We start from the raw sequence: 6,559 nt of genomic DNA on the forward strand, positions 1-6,559 counted from the left end.
TAAAAAATTTAAAAAAATTTTTTTTAATTAAAACAGATACAGAATACCTGAGCTCAACATGTACTGAAGAGGAAGGACCTCCCAGATAAGTTCTAAATGAAAGTATGCTCCCATCATACATGTATAGAATATTTCTGGGAGGAATGCTTCCCTCTTATGAAAGGAAGACTAGTGATTGAAAGTATGGTGTAGAAGGAAGACTTCATTTTCTTTGATACCTTTCTTAGTGTCTAAATGTGTTAATATGGGTAGTTATTACTTTTTCAATGAAATAAAATTTTTTTAATTTTTATAATTTTAAAATTTATATCAAGATTTCTGATTGCAAGAGGGAATATCAGATATCATGAATTTCCTGTTGTGATACAGAATGAGAAACACTATATCAGCAATGATGTACCAGCCAAAGGTGCTTGAGTGGAATCTAATCAAGCCTTTGGATTTCACTTCCAATTTAGAGGAAATACAGGTGATCTAGGAACAAGGTAAATAATTCCACAAGGAAACAATCAGATGAATCATATATGCTATAGGATAGCTGGCCTGGTCCATTCCACAGATCTGTGTGTTGGGAGTGTATAATACACGTGTATAAAACAAACCAATGCAACTCATGGTCTCGTATTGGATCCTAGTTTTGACAAGCCTACTATAAAAGGCCTCTTGGGTACAAATTATGAAAAATTTAATATGGACTTGGTATTAAGGAATCAGAATTAATTTTGTCCTTACTTTTTAGAGATAAATAAGAATTTTTAATGCATACTAAAATGGTGAATTACTATTTATAATTCACTTTAACTATTTTAACATAAAAATGAGGGTTTTCTTAAAAAGCAGAATTCCTATAGGTTCTGATATGGTATAGAGAAATTAAGAAAAAGGTCATTGTAAAAAGTCAAAAATGATCAGTGAAACTAAGAAAAACTGGTTTGAACTAGCTCTTTCCAGTTCCATAGCAGATGTTTACTGTACTAGGGAGTTACCAGGAAGAGTAGATGGCCCTCTGATAAACCCTGCAGTGCTGTGTGTAGAAACAGCGACGCAGACCGGCAAATTGCTGGCATGGAAACCATCACAAGGGATCGAAGAGATGTGCTGAAACTAAGAGGCGAAGTTCAGTTGGAAAAACAATTCCTGCTTCACAATGAACACAGCCACGATTTGATACCCTTAAGCAAAATTGTAAGCAAAGTTAAGCAACCCATTTTGGCTGTACAGCCAGCTGCCTTGAAGTCAAGCAGATATTTTGTCTAATCAATAATGAAAATGCTGAAGAGTGTCAGAAGGGTGCAATTTTGCCTGACATCAGAGTTATTTTATTAGAGTTTTGAGCAAAGTAGATGGGGCATGCTGACTATGGCACTGCTGACACTCTGGCAGTCACATTTCATTTCATTCCTGCTATTTGGTCAGAAGAGAAAGGAGAAGAGGAGAAAGGAGGGAAGTAAAAGTTATATTTTTCATCATAGGGATTCATATGAGCTGGCCTCTTCAAAACAGTGAAACTGGAGAAACAGCTCTCCATGTGATGGTGACTACATACCGTGAAGATTCTGTGCTCTCAAACCAATTATATTCACTCATTCATTCATTTATTCACTCAGCCACTCACTCGCCCATTTGTTATTCAAATAACATTTTCCTAGTGCTTGACCTCTGGTAGTTACTGCACCCCTCCCATGTGCTTCCAAAGTACCCTACATTTATCATGAATAAGTACAATATAGTTTTAATACTCTCTTGATCATTCCTGTTTATTTGCCTGTCCCCTACTAGAGGGGTCAGAGAAAATGTCTTGTTAATTGATGTATTCCTATTACCTGGCACATTATAGAACTCAAAAAAGATGTGTTGGTTGAATGAATGAATGAGTGGGTGAATGAATGTACAAACCAAGCTAGGGTCAAGGGATGCAAAGACGAATAAGCCACTGACTTATGCTGCCTTGTTGAATTCTCTTGCCAAAAATATTTTGAAGAACAAGTACCTGACATATGACAGACCGGCATCAGATTGTGTTTGTTTGAAAAAGCTGAAGCTGGGGAGACTGGTGCGAGAAAATAGGGGGCATCAGGAATCGGAAGGGCATGCTATGCAAGCAAAATGGCTCGGGGGCAACCCCAGGAAGGTCCTGGCTGGAGTAGATGGAGGAAGCGTTAAGGTAGAGGAGGGAGTTGGCACTCAGGGTCATTAGCAATGGAAAAAAGCACACCTTTAAAAATGCATCATTGCCATTTAAAATATGGAAACCACTTTGAAGTCTAAGAAAATGTAAAGCCAACATGGCCATTCTGTTTCTTGAGAAGATGAGTGTGGGGCACACTATTCCAAACTACTTTTAGCAGCAGCAAAATGATAAATCATACTTTTCTGATTAGGAGATGAAGAAATATTGGTTCCCTATTCATGAAAGTTGGGCTTCATTCCACGCTGAAGAAGCCTTACAAGTTGCTATGATGAACAGATATACCTATATGTTCTGATTTCAGGGGCAATAAACACCCGCCTACACTCCCCTCTAAAAGTGCTTATTTCTCTTACCTACTTGTTCGTTCATTCATTCATTCTCTTCCAGAAATATTTATTAAGGCTGTTATGAGCCAGGCACTGTCCTGGGACTACACAGGGTGATCAAATGGATTGGTTGGTCCGGGACAAAACCAGTTTTAGCACTGAAAGTCCTGTGTCCTGGGAAACCCCTCTCTCCTGGGCCAAAGTTGGTCATCCTAGAGCCTGCATCAGTGAGGTGAGGTTGAAATATTAGATAGAGAGGGCCCTTACTAAAAAGGTTATTTTCAAGAAAAAACTTGGAGGAGGTAAGGACAACAACACATGGATAGCTTGGAGAAGAGAAGTCCAGAAAGGTCAAAGCCCGAGGCAACCAGCTTGCCCCAGGTTTTCGAGGAACAGCCAAGGCGTCAGGGTTGCTGGGGACACAGTGAGAGAGGAGAGAGTGACAGGAGCTGAGATCTGGAAAGTAGGGAAGTCACATTATGTCAGGACTTGGCAATCTTAACGAGGATTTTGGCTTTTACTCTGATTCATATGAGAGGACACTGGAGGGTTTTGAACCAAGAGAGGACAGGATTACTTTGGCTGTTGTGTTGAGAATAAGCCACAAAGAGGTCAGAGCAAGGAAAGAGAGGTGTAGGATTTAAATTGTCGTTTTGAAAGTTCTGGTTTCTCTCAGCTGTGCCCAAGGAAACTGAGGGAAATGTTATGGTCCATTTTGGGGCTCAGTTTTATCTTTAAAAAAAAAAAAAAAAACGGCCAGAGGGAGGAGTCTTTACTCTTTCCTTATCCAATTGTGACTGCTGATTCTCAATTTTATAACGAGAGGGAAGCAGTTTCAAACATGATGTTATCTAAATTGAAACTCAGAGCGGTGCAAACTTACTGCCATGGAGTGGTGTTAAGAATGTGCGGTCTGGGGCCAAACCACCTGAGTCTGAATCTCAGCTCTGCTGCTTACTAGCTATGTGGCCTTGAACAAGTGGCTTAGCATGGGGAAGCTCCTTGTTTTCCTCATCTGTAGGAATAAGGACTATACCTACTCTTAGAGTTGTTGGGACAATTCAATGAGTTAACACATGTGCCTGGAGCAGGGTAAGTACTCATTCATGTTAAACATTATTATAATTATTAAGTCATCCAGCAATAGATGCTCAGCTTTGAAACAGATGTGAGCTTTCAGAGACAGGGCTTGTGACTTACTAATCACCGTATCCTTTTCAGCCCTGAGCACAAGATTTGCTGAATGAATAAATAACTGTTACTAAAGCATCAGTCATATTATTTTATGGACTAACAAAAATTGAGTTTAAGAACAGATAACTTGAAGATTATTTTTTGTCTTGGAAAGTAAATACTTAGGTCCTGGACACATAAGAGATTACTTTGAAAATAAATTCTATCAGTCAATGTTCTTGTTTGCCAGCAACAGAACCCACTCTACCAAGTTTAAGCAGGAAAGGGTTTATTAAAGATTATGCAGAAGTTCAAAGAACCTCCAGGAGGGCCAGAGTCAGCCTGATCCGATTAAACAACATTCAAACTAGTCCATGGTGACGCCACTGCTGACACCAGATACAAAGACCACCCCTTCCATCACTGCTGCCGTGGCCACACCCATTCCAGAATAGGGGTCCACTTGATGCCTGCTTCATCACACCCACTGCGTCTCACTCAGACTCTCAAGTTGGTGTATGTGATTAGGAGGGCCTCAGTCACAGGCCTGCTACATCCTAGCTGTCAGGAAAGCTGGGAAAGTGAATTTTGGGAATTCTACCTTGGGAAGGCAAGACTCCTAAAATGGGAAAATCCCCCTAAACATAGGAAGGGTATTCAAAGATTGGTAGGCAGCCAGACAACAGGACCACATTAAGCAAGAGAAATCAAATATTCAGTTGACTAGAAATACTCTTATGATACTCTCACATTAGAATCTAATCATATGTATGAGATATATATCATATTGAATGTGTAATTGAGGTTATAAACTGAAATTACAAGTTAGAGATAATGACTGAAATAAAAACCAGAAAGAGGGGGAAATTCTGTTTAAGTTTTCCGTAAACTTTAACGACTGTGAGGACCTCATTTAAAATAGAGTATTTACGTATAACTCTTGCACTTGCTCAATTTATTTTTCCAGATTTTCTTTCAAATGGAATACTAAAATAGAAATATAGCATTTTAGAGCCCAAGGAGAATAGCTCTTCTGGTTCGACTCTATTGTTGTTTGATGAGAGGAAGCTGAGGCCCAGGAAAGTTCAGTGATTTACTCAAGCGTCATTGTTGAAATGAAATTATGTTGAAAGCCAAATAGTTTTATTGTTTCTTGAAGAACCCTTTTTCATAGCCTCCCATAATACAGTGAGGAAGCAAGTTGCTTTGATCAAAAGGGCCCAAATCTTGGCTCTCTTCACCATCCAGACAGAAGGGCTGCTTGCACTTGCTGTGTTCTTCTGAAGAGATTTATTCCTGCTTCCTCCCAAGGATGCTGTATCCCAAAGCCTCAGACATGAAGAATGAGATGAATAAAATCAATTTCCACAGAGGCTATAATGTGGAAAATACTGCTCCTTTTTCCCTGCTAAATCAAACAATTGAACCAGCTTTCCCTACAAATCCTCTCCTTTCGTTGTAGCATCGCAACATTTATTTGACAAATATTTGTTGGAGGCCTACTTTGTGTCAAGCACCATACTCGGCGGTGGCCTGAATCTATTAGCATCAGTGCTTTGGGATTAATTTGGAGAGCATGGAAGCTTGCTCCATATAATTAGTCTCTTCTTTAAAATGTGGTAGAAAACCCCACCAGTTGTCAGTTGTTAAAGTAAATAAATAGCCTTTGGAAAACGTTCTGATTCTTAAAAACATTTTAAGGAAGAGAAAGGAACATTTTAAGGAGGATATGATGGTGAAAATAAATTTAATTAATTAATTAGCTAATTAATGTAACTAAAGGCACCCAGGTATGTTCTGTATCTCTATAAGCATCCCCGCTGGATAGTGGGAGAGGAGGACTAACAGGGGATGGCAGCAAGAGGCTGGGTCATCCAAAGAACCAGTTAAAATTTTGTTGCTTGTTTCTTTGCCTTCACAGTATCAATTGCCACAGGACAAACTACTGTTTATGTTGATGTGACCAAATGTTAGAGAATGGGGTGAGATAGTGCAAAAAGGAGATTAGGTAAAGAGTAGAGACACATGTTCAAGTCCAATAAAGGCTCCAATAAAGATATGTGTGATCTTCACAGGTCACTAAATCCCTCTCAGCCCCAATATCTAAAAAACAAACAAACAAAAAGAGTCAGGAAAAAAGACAAACTAAGGAATGAGAAAAAAAAATTTTGCAAATCATATACCTCAGTAGGGTTAATATCCAGAATATATAAAGAACTCCTACAACTCAACAGTTTTTAAAAACCTAATTAAAAAATGGACAAACACTTGAACAGACATTTCTCCAAAGAAGATATAAAAATGGCCAACAAGCATATGAAAAGATGCTCAACATCACTAACCTTAAAGGAAAAGCAAATCAAAGCTACGATGAGGTACCAACTCATTAGAAATAGCAAGTGTCAGTGAGGATGTGGTGAAATTGGAACCCTTGTGCACTCTTGGCAGGAATGTAAAATGGTGTAGCCACTGTGGAAAAGAGTATGGTGGCTCCCTACAAAATTAAAAATAGAATTGATGGAATAAAATTTATGTTTTAAGGCAGGACAAGAAAATTTAGCATAACATACTCTCTGCCTGTACTGGGTCCTCCCTTATGTGCGATGTGCATCTGCATTATACATTAACCGGACCTCCTCAAAGGCAGGAATGCCTGTTGACCATAAAGATCATGGCTTTTTTTTTCTTCTTCTGATGACAGCAATGTAACTCCTTAGAAGATTAATTTTTCCTTTCCTAATCCTGTAAGGGGTCATGGTGACCTGTTGCTTGCTTAGTACAAGCTTATCTGGATTATGCATCTTTGGTAAACTTTATGTAAAAATGTCAGTGTGTCATTTTGATGTATAATCCTTTTTCTCCAAAATGT

The sequence above is a fragment of the Eschrichtius robustus genome, chromosome 2 (assembly GCF_028021215.1).
Source record: "Eschrichtius robustus isolate mEscRob2 chromosome 2, mEscRob2.pri, whole genome shotgun sequence".
Classification (NCBI taxonomy): Eukaryota; Metazoa; Chordata; class Mammalia; order Artiodactyla; family Eschrichtiidae; genus Eschrichtius; species Eschrichtius robustus.